A 15,764-nucleotide genomic window follows, 5' to 3' on the forward strand; every position below is an offset into this window, starting at 1 on the left:
TTAATGTAATTAATGTGCCTCTGGGTAGCTTAAGCTATAATAATGCATCATCAGTTATTAGATATCCACATGAACCCTGGCGTTGCTGGACCAAATGTTCGGTGAAAATAGACAATCTATAAGGTCACTATGTGTCACAACGCAACCCGTTGTGAGCTTGTAGATCATGTCTTTTCGGCAGAGATCTGGTGTAGAGGAGAAGGATTAGGGGTATATATATATATATATTAGGGGTAAATATATAGAGCTCTGGGGGAAGTAAGTATGTAGGGTTTAAGTGGTTAATGTATGTTTTGTATTAATAATTATATTATATACTATATTTGCCTCTACGATTTAGTGGAATCTAAAATTGTACTTAGTTAATTTGTGCCACTGGTCGGTCATTCTGCACTGTGTTGATTGTTTTACGTTGTGTTGTCGCTGCGCCATACACACATCAAAATCACTTAATCACGTAACTGCACCCCATACAGAGCAAGTAAACGTGTCATCACTCTCACACACACACACACACACACACACACACACACACACACACACACACACACACACACACACACACACACACACACACACACACACACACACACACACACACACACACACACACACACATCATTCCCGTTGTTGTGCTCCGCTCCACTCCGCTGGCTGGTGAGCTCATCCTCCGCTCTGTGGTGCTGCGTTTCAAGTGCCATGTGGTCTGTGTGAAGACGCGAGCGTCTTTTAATTATGCACAATGATAAAAACATGCTCATCCAGGCCGTCTGATGGCTTGAAATACTGGTGCACATGTGGGACACAGGAGCCAGGATGTGACCTCATCAGAGTATTTTCTTTGTTAAACCCGATAAAACCGCATTTAGCGCATTGGGGATTTCACCGTTTTTTGGAGAAAGAGCCACTTGTTTGAAGAGACATGAGGCTTTAATGCGTCACACAAGTCATCACCTTCCTTGCCAATCTTCAGGAAATAATTAAAAAAAGATATCTTATCTCATCTACACTGCAGTCTATGATGTGTAATCTTACATGAGTGTCTTTATCTTCTTAATTGTATTGCTGGTGCCCTTGTAACCTTGAATTGGTCTTGTAATTAGGGTTGTCCGATATTGGCTTTTTTACCGATAACCGATATACCGATATTGTCCAACTCTTAATTACCGATACCGATATCAACCGATACCGATATATGCGGGGATTATTGTGATTAGGGTAAGCTCAAATTTCATATCACACACACCATATACAGTAAGAACTCCTGTAACTTATTTATAAAGCAAAAAAAAAAAAAAAAAAATGTTTTTTAACCGATACCGATATTTTCCCGATATCAATTTTTATGCTAATATCGGCCGATAATATCGGGAGGCCGATAATATCGGACATCCCTACTTGTAATTGTTGTTCTTATTGAATTTTCAATCCATGTTATGTAATGATCTCTTCCATTGAAGGAGCACTTCAACCATTTTCAACCCTATCTTCATATAATTGGTCCTCACTAATGCTCATTATAAGATGGCACACTTTCCGTCTACTCACTCTACTAGAGGTCTCATTGGTGGGCTATGGACAGTGCAGAAACCTGCCTACCAATGACATCATCGATGTTGGACATGAAAACGTTTGAGAACCACTGTGGTAGCCTGTAGCTTTGTAGCTTTGCCAGTGCGAACGCAGCATATGAGCAGCGATGTCCCTAACAGCTGCAGTCCGCAGCACCCCCCCCCCTCCCCGTCATTGATTATGTCACCACACAGCGGTGACATCATCATAGGACCGCCACTTCTGGGAGGAAACCCAGCCCGTTGTATGAAGAACTATACAGTAGACACTGGGAGTGAGAGGAGGGTGTGTGTGTGTGTGTGTGTGTGTGTGTGTGTGTGTGTGTGTGTGTGTGTGTGTGTGTGTGTGTGTGTGTGTGTGTGTGTGTGTGTGTGTGTGTGTGTGTGTGTGTGTGTGTGTGTGTGTGTGTGTGTGTGTGTGTGTGTGCGCGCATGTGTGTGTGCGCGCATGTGTGTGTGTGTGTGTGTGTGTGTGTGTGTGTGTGTGTGTGTGTGTGTGTGTGTGTGTGTGCTCGCGTGTGTGTGTGTGTGTGTGTGTGTGTGCTCGCGTGTGTGTGTGTGTGTGTGTGTGTGTGTGTGTGTGTGTGTGTGTGTAAATATGTGTATAGTGACTAGTGAGGAGCATTTTTTCTGGTCCTCACAAGAGCAATGGTTGTTTTATGGTAAAAGAAAAAAAGATGTTTATACTTAGGCTTACAATTAGGATAAGATTCCGGTTAGGATTAGACATTTAGAGGTTCGTTTTAGGGGTCAGGGTTGCAGTTATGCCTGATTTAAATACTTACTTAGTTGTGCTCTGGGTGTCACGCACCGAAAATAGTAGCTCTACAAACTCGGCTTTAGCCTTTAGGCAAAAATGACCATGAATTGTAAAAAATAGCATTCAGAAAATGGCCTTCCATTTTACAGCAGTGTGTGTGTGTGTGTGTGTGTGTGTGTGTGTGTGTGTGTGTGTGTGTGTGTGTGTGTGTGTGTGTGTGTGTGTGTGTGTGTGTGTGTGTGTGTGTGTGTGTGTGTGTGTGTGTGTGTGTGTGTGTGTGTGACAGAATGACCAATCGGGAAGGAAAGGGAGGGAGGCGGTGTGGGCAAAGAAAACGAGGTGTGAAGAGGAAGAGTTGTTGAATGAAGGAAGGGTGAGGAGGAGGAGGGGAGGCGAGGAGGTTGACACACAGGAAGTAGACAGATGAGGTGAGAGGGGTTCAAGACACCGCTCCCCATCCACATGATGAAGTAACGTTTCCGTCCTTCCATCTACCCCTCCCTCCCTCCAGCGTACGTTCTGTCGACAGTAATGAAGTACATTTACTTGAGTACCATTGAGTAAATTTTTTTTTGGGAGTATCTGTACTTTACTTGAGTATTTGCATTTTTGGATACTTTGGAGACATTCACTCCACTACATTTCAAAGACACATTATGTTGTACTTTTGATCAATTTTTTTAATCAATTACACACCCCATGAAGCATTGAATTCATGGAGATTTTTTTGTTTTTGTCGCATTCCTAACACAATAATTTGATTACCGGCGGAAATATGCTAATGTGTCGGAAATACATCATATAAATACGTCATATATGGAATTATTGGCTCAGGAATGTGTAAAAAACAAACACATCTCCATGAATTCAATGCTTCATGGGGTGTGTAATTGATAGAAAATATCTTTTTTTTTTGGGTGAACTATTCCTTTAAGCCCTATTTTGTCTAATATTATCGGGTTTTATTTTTCGTTTTTCTTGTTATCGTGTTGGTGAAACTTCCCAGAATATCTTTTTGGGGAGAGATGTCAAAACTTTAATACAGCAATACATTGATATTAAAAAATAAAATGTACTCTCATACATAAGTATTTCTAATCCATCATGAATCTCTCCATCCATCCATCCCTCCCTCCATCTCTCCATCCATCCAGCCCTCCCCTGTGCGTCCTCAGACCCGGGCTTTACCTTGTGACAGTGATGGACCGCAGACACGATCTGCCTGAAGAAGTGTCGCGTCTCTCTCTCGCTGAGGCGCCGTCTCTCGCTGATGTAGTCGTACAGCTCCCCCTTGCTGGCATACTCCATCACGATCACGATCTTGTCCTTGTTCTCAAACACTGGCAGCAGAGAGAGAGAGGGAGAGGGAGAGAGAGAGAGAGAGAGAGAGAGAGAGAGAGAGAGAGAGAGACCGGTCAGTTTAAGCCCATATCTGATTAACACGCGTTTTGACTTCAAATCAATATCACGATTATTTTAAACTTTTGACTTGATTACGATAAATTAACGATTATTAAAAAATAATAAAATAGTGAAAAGAGCAGATCTACAAGCTCACTAGTAGCATATGAGCATGAGAACGGCTCGATTCGTTGATGAAAAAGAAAACTGCTTCTCGATACATGAGCTTGATTAAGTCGGTTATTTGTTCTACAGTAAATTCTGATACTGTCTGTTAACTGCCCAGCCCTACATTAACACCTACATACATTTATGAACTTGCCAGCATACCCAGCGCACCTATGACACACACACACACACACACACAGACACAGACACACACACACACACACACACACACACACACACACACACACACACACACACACACACACACACACACACACACACACACACACACACACACACACACACACACGTGGATGTGCATGGTTAGGGAGAGAAAGGTTCCAAATCAGCATAATGCGTCAGGTGTACTGTACGCAGCAAAGTCCTGTGTTAAATTAACACTTAACACAAAAAAGTACTTTCCTGATATTCAGGTCATTGGAGTCATAATATGAATAATGTGTTTGGAGCGGGTCACATTAAGTGCGGCTGTCCCACATAGCTACTTAATGACAACATGTGTTTCAAATCCAGCTGAGTTTGGTCTCACCACTTCTCTCTAGCCATCTGTCTCTCTCGTACTCTTGCTCTCTATCTTTGGCTAAAGCCCTAATAGTGTTTAAATGGCCTGCGGAATATGTTGATGCATCTTTCACCATTTTCATACAGCAGTGGTTCTCATACATTTTCATGCCAAGGACCCCCACATTCTTATGTATTTTGCCACAGACCTCAAAAAAAGATTTTGTGCCATGCAGGGACCCCCAGAAGAGAGACTTTTTGTTGATTTTCAAAATTGTGATACTATACTTATACTACTACCACTGTCAACTCTCTGTCTCTCTCAACCCTAATCGTTCTCCAAAGGTCTGCCAAAGGACAGACTTTCCGCATTCGTAGCACGGTGTCCATCAACATCAACAAGTGTCTGCATGGGTAAAGTAGACGCATCCTCGCTGCTTCCCTCCATTCTATTGTCACAATGTTTGTATCCTGTCCTAGCAACCAACTGCAGTTTATCATCGTGCGGCGACATTTGGCAACCGTGGCTCAACAGCATCTTAACCCCCCCTCCCTCCCACACACACACACACACACACACACACACACACACACACACACACCCACACACATCCACACGCACGCACGCATGCACGCCAGCACACTCACACACCGCAAGCTATCTTCATTAAGGTCAAATGAGGTTTAACTAAACGATACAAGCGCCAGGCAGCAACCACTAAAAGACACCCCCCACCCCCCAAAAAAAAAAAAAAAGCACCCCTCTGTCACACAGCTAAGTAGTAAGGCATGGCTTGGCCACACAGCAGGAACAGTTTATTGGAGCCACACCAACCCGTAGGGTGAAACTTTATGAGGTGTCTATAAGGTTCTGTAGCTGTTCCTGGGGCCACTCCAAACCACAACAAATAAACACGGCTGCTACAAGCCCTCTGTCTTCAGTGCAGTCAGCTGATGTCATGCACCGCACCGACAGAGACACTGTGTACTATGCATGAACACATCTTGATTGACTTTCCTGTGTGTGTGTGTGTGTGTGTGTGTGTGTGTGTGTGTGTGTGTGTGTGTGTGTGTGTGTGTGTGTGTGTGTGTGTGTGTGTGTGTGTGTGTACTAGTATGTATCTGGCCTTGTATCTATGTTCCCTTGTTGCTAAGCTAATGACAAACAACATATGCGAGATGTCAGGGAGGGTGATAGTGGAGATGGTCTATGAGCATCATCTCTAGTTTCCACACACACGCATGCATATATGCACGCACATTTGTATTACTATACTTGTAAGGACAGTATTTCTCAAATTCTACATATACTGGGGACATTTGGCCCTCACTGTACAACGCACAGTCACACACACACACACACACACACACACACACACACACACACACACACACACACACACACACACACACACACACACACACACACACACACACACACACACACACACACACACAGAGACACACAGACAGACAGACAGACAGACAGACAGACAGACAGACAGACAGTGTTTTTCTAGCATATGCTCACCCACCTTTATATCTTATCTCAGGTACCATGTGTAAATATGTAGATAACTTTCTCTTGTTTCATCTCCTTTCCCCCTTGCCCCAACCCCCTTCTTCCCTTTCTTTTTTTCTATGGGAATAACGATACGATGGGAACTATGCATGAAGACAGATAGATAGATACCTTCAAATATAGAGATGATGTGAGGGTGTCGTAAGGCTGACATGATCTCTATCTCTCTCCTGATGTGAACCATGTCCTGCTCATCTTTGATCTTCTCCTTCCTGATGGACTTGATGGCCACCTGAAGGGCAGGAAAGGAAAGGAAAGGAAAGGAAAGGAAAGGAAAGGAAAGGAAAGGAAAGGAAAGGAAAGGAAAGGAAAGAAGGAAAAAGGGTGTGTTTATACACTGTAAATATACGTACAATAAAGCCTAATTGACATGGGTACATTTGGAACCCACTTAACCCTGAGGGTCCCTGGACCTCACTTTGAGAACAACTGACTTAAGCTCTATATGTTACACTTCGTTGTATGGTGTTGCGCTATATATATATATATAACGCGTTGTGAACTTGTAGATCAGCTATTTTTGCTATTTCTGAATTCTTTGAATGCCTAAAATAGGGATGCCATCCAGGTTCATGAAAAATCTATCTAGGCAAGTCAAGACTCAGGAATCAACCTCCAGGGTCAGTGCATCAGAGAAAGCCATAGGAACCTATTTCACTTCATCCTGGTTAACAGTATCAATACTGGAACTTTCCAACAACCTCTTTGGGTCCTGACGACATCAAACATGGGATCAATAAAAGATAAATGTAATGGGTACGGATTATTGACCGGGATGACGTGTCCTCTCTGGTGCTGTGTCGTTGGGGTCATAAAGGTCAACGGGTCTATCTTTCATCACAGCCAACACCTGAGTCTAAGGTCTATTGGATTGTAATTTACATTAATTAAATTACATTGCTGTCTCATTTAGCATTTAGATAATCAATCTGAACTACATGAATCCTAGCCTGCGGCGAACACTTGGCAGATCCACGATGCCTTGCGATGTGTTGTGAGATTGTAGATCTGCTAAGATTTGGTTAAAACTGGTGTCACTATTTTGGGCATGTCATTAAAAACATTTTCCAAAAATGTCAAAAGTTTTTTTTTTCTTTCCTTTCTTCAAAAATAGCAGATACAAACTTGGCTATTGTCGTTATTCGTTGTACAGTGAAGTATACAGCGCTTAAATGGTTAAGAATTACAAGCACAGAATATCCCACAGTTGCTTTCCTCACTGGCGTATTACAGTAACTTATTATACTGTGTATGCATCCTCTTATCCTGCTTTTAAAACCAGCTTTTCTGCAAAGTAGGCTAAGACTCCCCCACCCCCCCCACACCCCCTCTCTCTGCGTAAGGAGGAGGGATAGCCTATCAACCTTGGGAGAGAAATCTAGGTTTGTGGAAGGACATCCAGTGGAGCACAGCACACAGGAGACCTCCGAACGCCAGCCAGATATAAATAGATGTTCCATAAGAAGCACTCGCACCAGCAACTTGGATCTGGCCAACAATCCATCCAGCCAGCCAGTCTATATAAACCTGGCCGGCCTCTCAAGTGTGTCTCTTATCACTCCGCTGTGTTTGGGAACAATCAACAGGGAATGTGTGTGTGTGTGTGTGTGTGTGTGTGTGTGTGTGTGTGTGTGTGTGTGTGTGTGTGTGTGTGTGTGTGTGTGTGTGTGTGTGTGTGTGTGTGTGTGTGTGTGTGTGTGTGTGTGTGTGGGTGTGTGGGTACAGTATACTGTATGTGTGTGGGCGCACGCCCGTGCGTGCATGCATGTCATGTATGTTGAAGTACAATATGTACCCAGTGTGTGAATGCTGGCTGACACACATTCAAGTGTGTGACAGACAGGGGCTTTTAAATTGTGTATGCATTAACCACTTCAACCATATATACTTCATCGTACGACGAATAGCGAAAATAGCCAGTCGACAGTCTTGTAGCCTGGCTATTTTCACTATTTCTGACAATTCTTGACAATTTGCGCTTAGAATGACATGCCCAAAATAGGGACGACAGGTTGATAGTGGTTGAAACACTACGACTTCGACCACAGGAAGTGGCACACTTGACTCAGGGTACCGGGGCAGGAAGTGGCTGGTGAGATGAACTTCCTCTTTGGCATGCGTCACTCATGGCCCCACCGGCCTGGGCCCAGCCCCTCTCCTTTTAGGGGAATCGGGAGACCAAACTGGTGACAAAGTGCAGGAAAGTGGAAATATTTCCACTGTAGCTTTGCTCGCGCACCATGGCGCCGGGTGCCCATTCCTCGGCCAATTATGCAATGAGTTCAGATAAGAGGAGAACTTGCCTGTTGTACTAGCTTGCATAATGATAGCATCTGCCAGGCTATTGTTAAGTAACGACTTCATCATTTATTTTCATATGATTCCTTTTTGCCAAAAAGGATATTTAGTCTGCGTCTGGTTTTCAATACAAGTACAATTCATTACATAATTACCTGATATTGTATGTTATCATTTGAACTTCTACATTTGATTGTGAACTGGAGCACAGAGTGGGGTGTTTAATGTATTGTGTACTTATTATATCTTGTCTGTTTTTCTGTATGTTTTTGTTTCTTCACGATGATGTAAGCACATTTCCACATGGACTTCAATTCTATTCTATTCTATTCCATATTCCAGGCAAAGGCCTGGCTGAAACTCGCATACTTAAAAGTCAGTTTCTCCAGCAGCATGTCTTGACTTTCTTTAAAGAAGCCAAAACGGCAGATTAGCAGCGCTGAGAAACTTGAATCCTCTCTCACTTTCAGCATGGGCTGATCTCACAGAATCCCATGCATTAAGAGCGATGGATGGATTACACTTAACACCGCAGCATCCACCACATCAAGTCATCAAAAACCTCTTAGGACAAAGGCACACAGCCATCGTGTAAAGCTCATTAATCCATTTAAAAGCTACCACACAGTACAAGTAAATCCCTTCTAAATAGGGCTGCCTTCACCGCATCAGCAAGTTCAGAAGCCATTTAAGTGAATGCAGCGTTGATATAATTTACAGGAGTTTCCCACATGGGTGGAGTCGCGTTCATCGCATCAGAGTTAGACTCATTAAAAGGCAGTTGTGGCTGTGTTCAGCGGAGACAATGCTAAAGGCAGGAGCAGACACACCCTTCCCGTGGCTAGCTTGCATTACCCTGGCTTAAAGCCTGAGGCTGTGGATCATTATACTGGCTACCTTGACTTGTGTTGTGAGACCCATGCATGCCAGCTGGCTCATAGGAAAGGAGCACTAGCCCTGGGCCACTTATGGTGCTACTGCTGTCACATCATGGGTATCACATGCACACACACACACGCGCGCGCACATGCACACGCACACACACACACACACACACATGCGCGGGTACGCATACATACAAATACACCTGGATACAAACAATTGCATGCTCATTCACGTGCTCTAGTACAACATACGAAGCACTTGCAACGTCTTTGTTCAAGCCCATGTGATGCCGATATGAATTGTGAATACACGTGTGTCCATGCATGTTAGTGTCACAATGCAAGGCCTACCTAGTAGGAGTAGGAGATAGTATGTGATGAGAGGGTGAACTTACTGAATGGATGGAGTGCCAGTGCAACCATATAACAGATGCCATTCCCAGCAGGGCCATTATAACTAATAGGAAATGCAGAGACGCACACACACACACACACACACACACTCACACTCACACTCACACTCACACTCACACACACACACTCACACTCACACTCACACTCACACTCACACTCACACACACACACACACACACACACACACACACACACACACACACACACACACACACACACACATATATATAATCAGGTAGCTCTCGTGCACATCCAAGTTGGAGGTGCTGGTAGGCAAGATATTGCACAGAAAACCTCCCATAAATGCACTGTTCTCTCAGGAAGGGACAGCACACTCCAGCGGTCCCTTCCTGAGAGAGGTTTTATATATATATATATATATATATATATATATATATATATATATATATATATATATATATATATATATACATATATATATACATATATATATATATATATACACACACACACACACACACACACACACACACACACACACACACACACACACACACACACACACACACACACACACACACAGTACACACAAGCATATATGTTGCACACGTACACGTCAACACAAATGTTCCTTCCTGTTGCAATGTCAAGCTGCTCATCTCATTGCCCTTTAACACCAGGAAAAGTCATAAAGCCACTGTAATTACATAACTCTCTCACTCGCTCAAGCCTAATTTAAGCCTGATCCATATTTTGTCTTACTACGGTGTCGCACACAGAAAATAGCCTATATCTGCAACCTCGCAACACGTCAAAGCGCCACGTTGTGCGATGGTAGATCGACTATTTCCGGTGCCGTGACACTGTCATACGACATATGAGCATAAATGAGACATTATACTTCACCGTGCGACGGCGTTGCTCCCTGATAATAGTGTGTTTTATAGCCTGGTTATAAAATAGAATAGAATGTGGGTTCTAAATGTGGGTTATTATGACCACTTTTAGGTTACATGTAGCTACTTTAACAGTCAATTACATTCAAGGGTTGCATTCAGATAAAAACAAAACACGTCTTTTAATGATTTTCAGCTTTATTATGCAGTTTAAATCAACGTGATGAGAACGGGGGCTTTTTACTGGAAGGAGAGGATCTAGACTTGATCCCCAGTCCAAATATAGGCTCATACAAAACACACACACACACACACGCACGCACGCACGCACGCACGCACACGCACACACACACACACTCATGACAACTCCACTGTGCATGTACAATGGTTGACTCAGAATCCAGCGACAGCTTTTGTATGGTGGAGGACACAAAGTGTATGCCGGTGACTGTGAGGTTAAATGAGTCACAGGAAGCCTAATAATCCCTGTTTGCTGCTGTTTGTAAACTACTGTCTGAGTGTGGGGAAGGTGCCTTATTGATCAGTATTAGCCTATCTGTCTGGAATTATGACAGTTTGGTTTGTCATAGGCCTATACTGTCTCTGATGATGTTCACTACTCTCTCTCTCACTCACTCTCTCTCTGTCTCACACACACGCACGCACGCACAGTCGCACACACACACATTTGTATTATACTTGTGAGAACATCAACATCTTTAGACAGCGATTTTATGAATGCCATTTTTACAGATCTTTGCCATTTTTAACCTTAAAACTTAAGCCAGGAAAGGGACATTTAGCCCTCACAAGTCTAGTAATACAAGTACACACACACACACACACACACACACACACACACACACACACACACACACACACACACACACACACACACACACACACCAGGAAGCATTCCTGACCCCATACACTAGCGAGTCTGGTGAGAAATTCATATCATTTCTTCCTTAGAGACTCTGATGTCATCATCATGCAGGGGCAACTTAAAGATGGCAACCTGGCGCGAAGTTTCCGCTCGTTAGGCAGGTGTGTGTGTGTGTGTGTGTGTGTGTGTGTGTGTGTGTGTGTGTGTGTGTGTGTGTGTGTGTGTGTGTGTGTGTGCGTGCGTGCGTGCGCGCGCGTGCGTGCTTGCGCGCCCTACACTTCACCCCTGCTGAAGAATCCTCTCTCCTTCCTTCACACCTTGGTGTCAGACTTGGATAGGAACACACAAGTCTCCAATTCACACATTCAAATGGAGGTCTTGTTTTTCTCTAACATTTACTCTCTCCAATCCGTAAATGTGCAGTCAGTCAAATGACTCAAATACACACTCAATGTTTGATAATTGTGCTTAAAAAGCCTTGTATTATCTTGTGAAAGTTGTTGACTAGTCTGCCAGTTTGTCTGCTGCCCCTTAAATCAGAGGACTTTGTCAATAACTGGAATAATACACCACATAGGCTACAGTATGCACTTTGAACCAGATATGTCAAATAATGGATAGACAGCCTGCTATTCCATACTTAACATCTATGGTCATAAATCTGTCTTGAGGATATCTAGGCTACTATTAACAAATCAATAAGGTAAGGTGGAACTGGAATACCAAACAGAATCTTTATATCTGACTGAGTGGCGGGGGGGTTAGAAAATGCAAATGGTTTGGCTACCTCCTGCACATGTTGTCTGTCAAAAGGCTGCATGACATTAAATGGTCTCGATTAAGAAAGAAATACAGCAGCCACGCTCCAGACTGAGCTGAAATCCCACGCGGCTTCCATTTGTAGCGTGTTTACACATCGACCCAAGTGACACAGGCAGGCAGCCGGCAGGCATCCCCACTTTAAGATGCCTCGGATGAGAGCCAGGCCAGCCCTTTAATCAATAAAGAGACTGAGAGTGTACAAAATGGAACCAAATGCGGGTCAATGTGGTTCCATGTGTACACTAGTCGAAGTTAAATTGATTAACACTTGAATATAGGTTTGCTCAGTGGTGTAAAGTAACTAAGTACATTTACTCGAGTAATGTAGGCTACTTCAGTACAATTTTGAGTTTTTTTTCCCTTCACTTTTAGAGTATTTCCAATTTTCTGTAGCCTACTTTTACTTTTATTCCACTACATCTCAGAGGCAAATATTTTACTCCACTGCAATTATTTGAAAACTTGAGTTACTAGTTACTTTGTAGATTTTGATGTTTATACATTTGAAACATTTGAAATCATTCTGCATAATGAGTACTTTCTACCTTTGGTAGTAAAAAAAATGACATTTTGATACCAATACTTTTGTACGTTTACTCAAGTGAATTTTGAATACTGGACTTTCACTTGTAACAGGGTATTTCTGCATTGCAGTACTATACTGATACTTTTACTTAACCTGGAACGCATCTGTGTCACTTTAGATTTATTTGGCTATTTTTGATTTTTTTTTTTTTTTCTCAAAAAACTGTTAGGATTTAGAAAACATTTGTAAGAATCGCCTCAGGTCTTAAAGGGTTAAGTAAAACATGTAAGTACTTTTATGACCACCACTAGGTTTGCTTACCACTCTGCCGGTGTGCCTCTCGATGGCTTTCTTCACCTTGCCATAGGTGCCTCTGCCCAGGGTCTCCAGCAGCTCGTAGCGGTGCTTCAGGTTGTGCTTGTGGTGGTGCTTCTTCACGGAGGAGCCGTTGGTGGACCATGACTCCTCCGGTGGGGAGGAGGGGGACGAGGAACCGTCAACGGGACCACCTGGACCACCGGGATGGTCCACAGGTAACGGAGGGTGAGGATGATGGTCATGGTCCTCCTCCTGCATCCAGGTCTGTGTGAGCTCCGGACTCGGGCCGGCCTCGGCGCTGCTGCTGCCTCCGCTGGAGCGCCGGCGCGCGTGGAGCCTCGCGTGATGCATGGTCTCCATCGTCATCTAAATCGATGGATAATCAATAAATCAGCGACGTTTCAATGCAACCCCCCCCCCCCCCCCCCCCCCCCCGCAAGTTGTCCCGTCTCTCTACGGACCATGCATGAGGATAGAGCCTTACACTTGCGTGCATCTGCAGGGTTTAAAGGGGTGTAAAGGCGTTGTCCCCCTCTTTGTGTGCAAGCAGCGATTATGGAAATTCAGTTGATGCTGTAAAAAAAAAGGGGAGCTTCCATCCGATCCACGCACCCCATACATAAATCTCCGAGAGAAACAGCGGCGGGTGCACACACACACACACACACACACACACACACACACACACACACACACACACACACACACACACACACACACACACACACACACACACACACACACACACAAAACAACCCAAACCCAGCGTTTTTCCTTTTAGTATATATAGAGCTTCTCGTCTTTTTAAAGCATCCACGGCTTTTCCAATGCGGAGTCTGCTCTGGAGATCAACTTGCTGAATCAACACCTCTGGGTGCTGCTGTCTGTGTGTTTGGGTGATGATGAGGTTTATTCCGTTTCAAGCAGCAGACTCAGAGCCTATAATATCCTCTCCTCTCCTCTCCTTCTCACACACTGAGGAGGAGGAGGAGGGGGGGGCGTGGACCACAGGCTGTAGTAGGGACCGGGGGCGGGGTTTAGGAAGCACGCTGTCTTTTGTGCGTGTGCGCGCGCTCGTGGCGTGTGATTTGATTGATCGCGTGTGATAAACCTACAATCGCGGCTACGCACTTCTCAGAGATGTAAGGGATAATAGGCTCTATTCACAGCAGCCATATTATTCTTCTCACTGCCTTCACAGGTGTTACCAATGATACTAATGAAGGCTCTGTTCCATTTAGTGTAGCACAGTGGTTCTCAGATTTTTCAATTTCCACCACCCCCATAACTCTGAGAGTGTACAAATGTAACCAAATGGACCCGTAACTCTCAGAGTTGCACACCCGTAAGGGGCCATTTGGAACAATGTGGGTCCCTGGACCCACATTTTAGTCCCACTGATGTAGCAGAGTGTTTCCAGTAAGTCAACATGCATAATATCAGCACCCTGACTTGACTAGAATGGAACAGAGCCTTCATTAGTAGTATCATTGGTAACACCTGTGAATGTCTTCGCACTGTGGCTGCTGTGCATAGAGCCTATAGAGCATCGCAGTTCCGCCACTTCCTGGTGCCGGAAGTAAATACTCGATGCATTTTTCCCATTGACTTTTCCAAAAATATTTATATCAATCAATTTAAGCCTAGAATCAAGCTATCCAGGATAGCGGTGAATCATGACCATAAAACCTTTTTTTCTGTGATTTTTTTATTTTATATTTAATGATATGATATACTATATTTAATAAATACCCTTTGTTTTGCCGTTTTCAAAAAAGTTTTTTCACAGAATCAAACGTTTTATGGTCATGATTCACCGCTATCCTGGATAGCTTGATTCTAGGCTTAAATTAATTTATAGAAATATTTTTGTAAAAGTAAAAAATGCATTGAGTATTTACTTCCGGCACCAGGAAGTGGGCGGGAACTGCGACGCTCTATTGTCGCCGCGCCAGTAGCTTCACTAGCTTGTTGAGAAATAACACTGGATGATTAAACACTGAGGCGAAGCCAAGGTGTTTAATGATCCTGGAGGGACTTTAGCAGAACGTCTTATGTTGTTTATAATAGACCAATTATTTGTTTACTAACATTGAGACTGGTGATTGTTTCATGCTATAAATGCTCAACCTGTTCAAACAATGCTGTTGGGGTGCGCGCTGGTTTCAGCACACCCCAACCCCCTCTTGTGTGTTGGCTATGAGGCGCGTCCTAGCGAGACCTGACAGAATGGGTTTCATTTGGAGCCAGTGTGACGTCGTCTGTTAAGGGGTCTATACAAGTCATTATAACACTATAATGTGGTTAATATGTTTTTTCTTTGGGATGTAGGCTATACAGACAACGTCCCACTGATAAGAAACAGTATGCGCGCGCAGGCCAGCAGCCCAGCACCAACTGTCTGAAACCCATTCTGTCATGTATCCTAGGACGCGCCTCATTAGCCAACACACAAGAGGAGGTTGAATGAACTGAAACCCCGAAACTATATGTTGGGAATTTATTGCATCAAACAATCACCTGTGCGTCCAGTCATGTTGGTTGATTGATTTATTGATGTAGGCCTACTTTATTTAGAAGTAAGACATGAGAAAGAGTACATGGACGTACAATTCACAATACAAGGTCTACTAAACTGGATAACTCATGAAAGCACTGAGCTTGTTTAATTAAAATAATGGTAAACAAATAATTGGTCTATACACTTACTAAAATATTAACGCGACTCAGGTCGCTAAGTAATGGAGTAGCCTAC

The 15,764-nt window shown here is 43.6% G+C and overlaps 1 pseudogene across 1 annotated transcript in view; it reads right to left on the reverse strand.

Annotated features, from left to right (window-relative positions):
- LOC311039771 (NUAK family SNF1-like kinase 1) overlaps positions 1-13,624 on the reverse strand; it is a 20,352-nt pseudogene extending 6,728 nt beyond the window's left edge. The window contains exons 1-4 of the transcript XR_014602951.1: positions 13,494-13,624; positions 13,013-13,375; positions 6,116-6,236; positions 3,520-3,671 (exon numbers count right to left, since the gene is read on the reverse strand). The product of XR_014602951.1 is annotated as an NUAK family SNF1-like kinase 1 (transcript). The remainder of the gene's footprint in view (positions 1-3,519; positions 3,672-6,115; positions 6,237-13,012; positions 13,376-13,493) is intronic.
- Positions 13,625-15,764: the final 2,140 nt, after the last annotated feature.

This window comes from Gymnoscopelus microlampas (genome assembly GCF_963454915.1).
Source record: "Gymnoscopelus microlampas genome assembly, chromosome: 23".
Taxonomy (NCBI): Eukaryota; Metazoa; Chordata; class Actinopteri; order Myctophiformes; family Myctophidae; genus Gymnoscopelus; species Gymnoscopelus microlampas.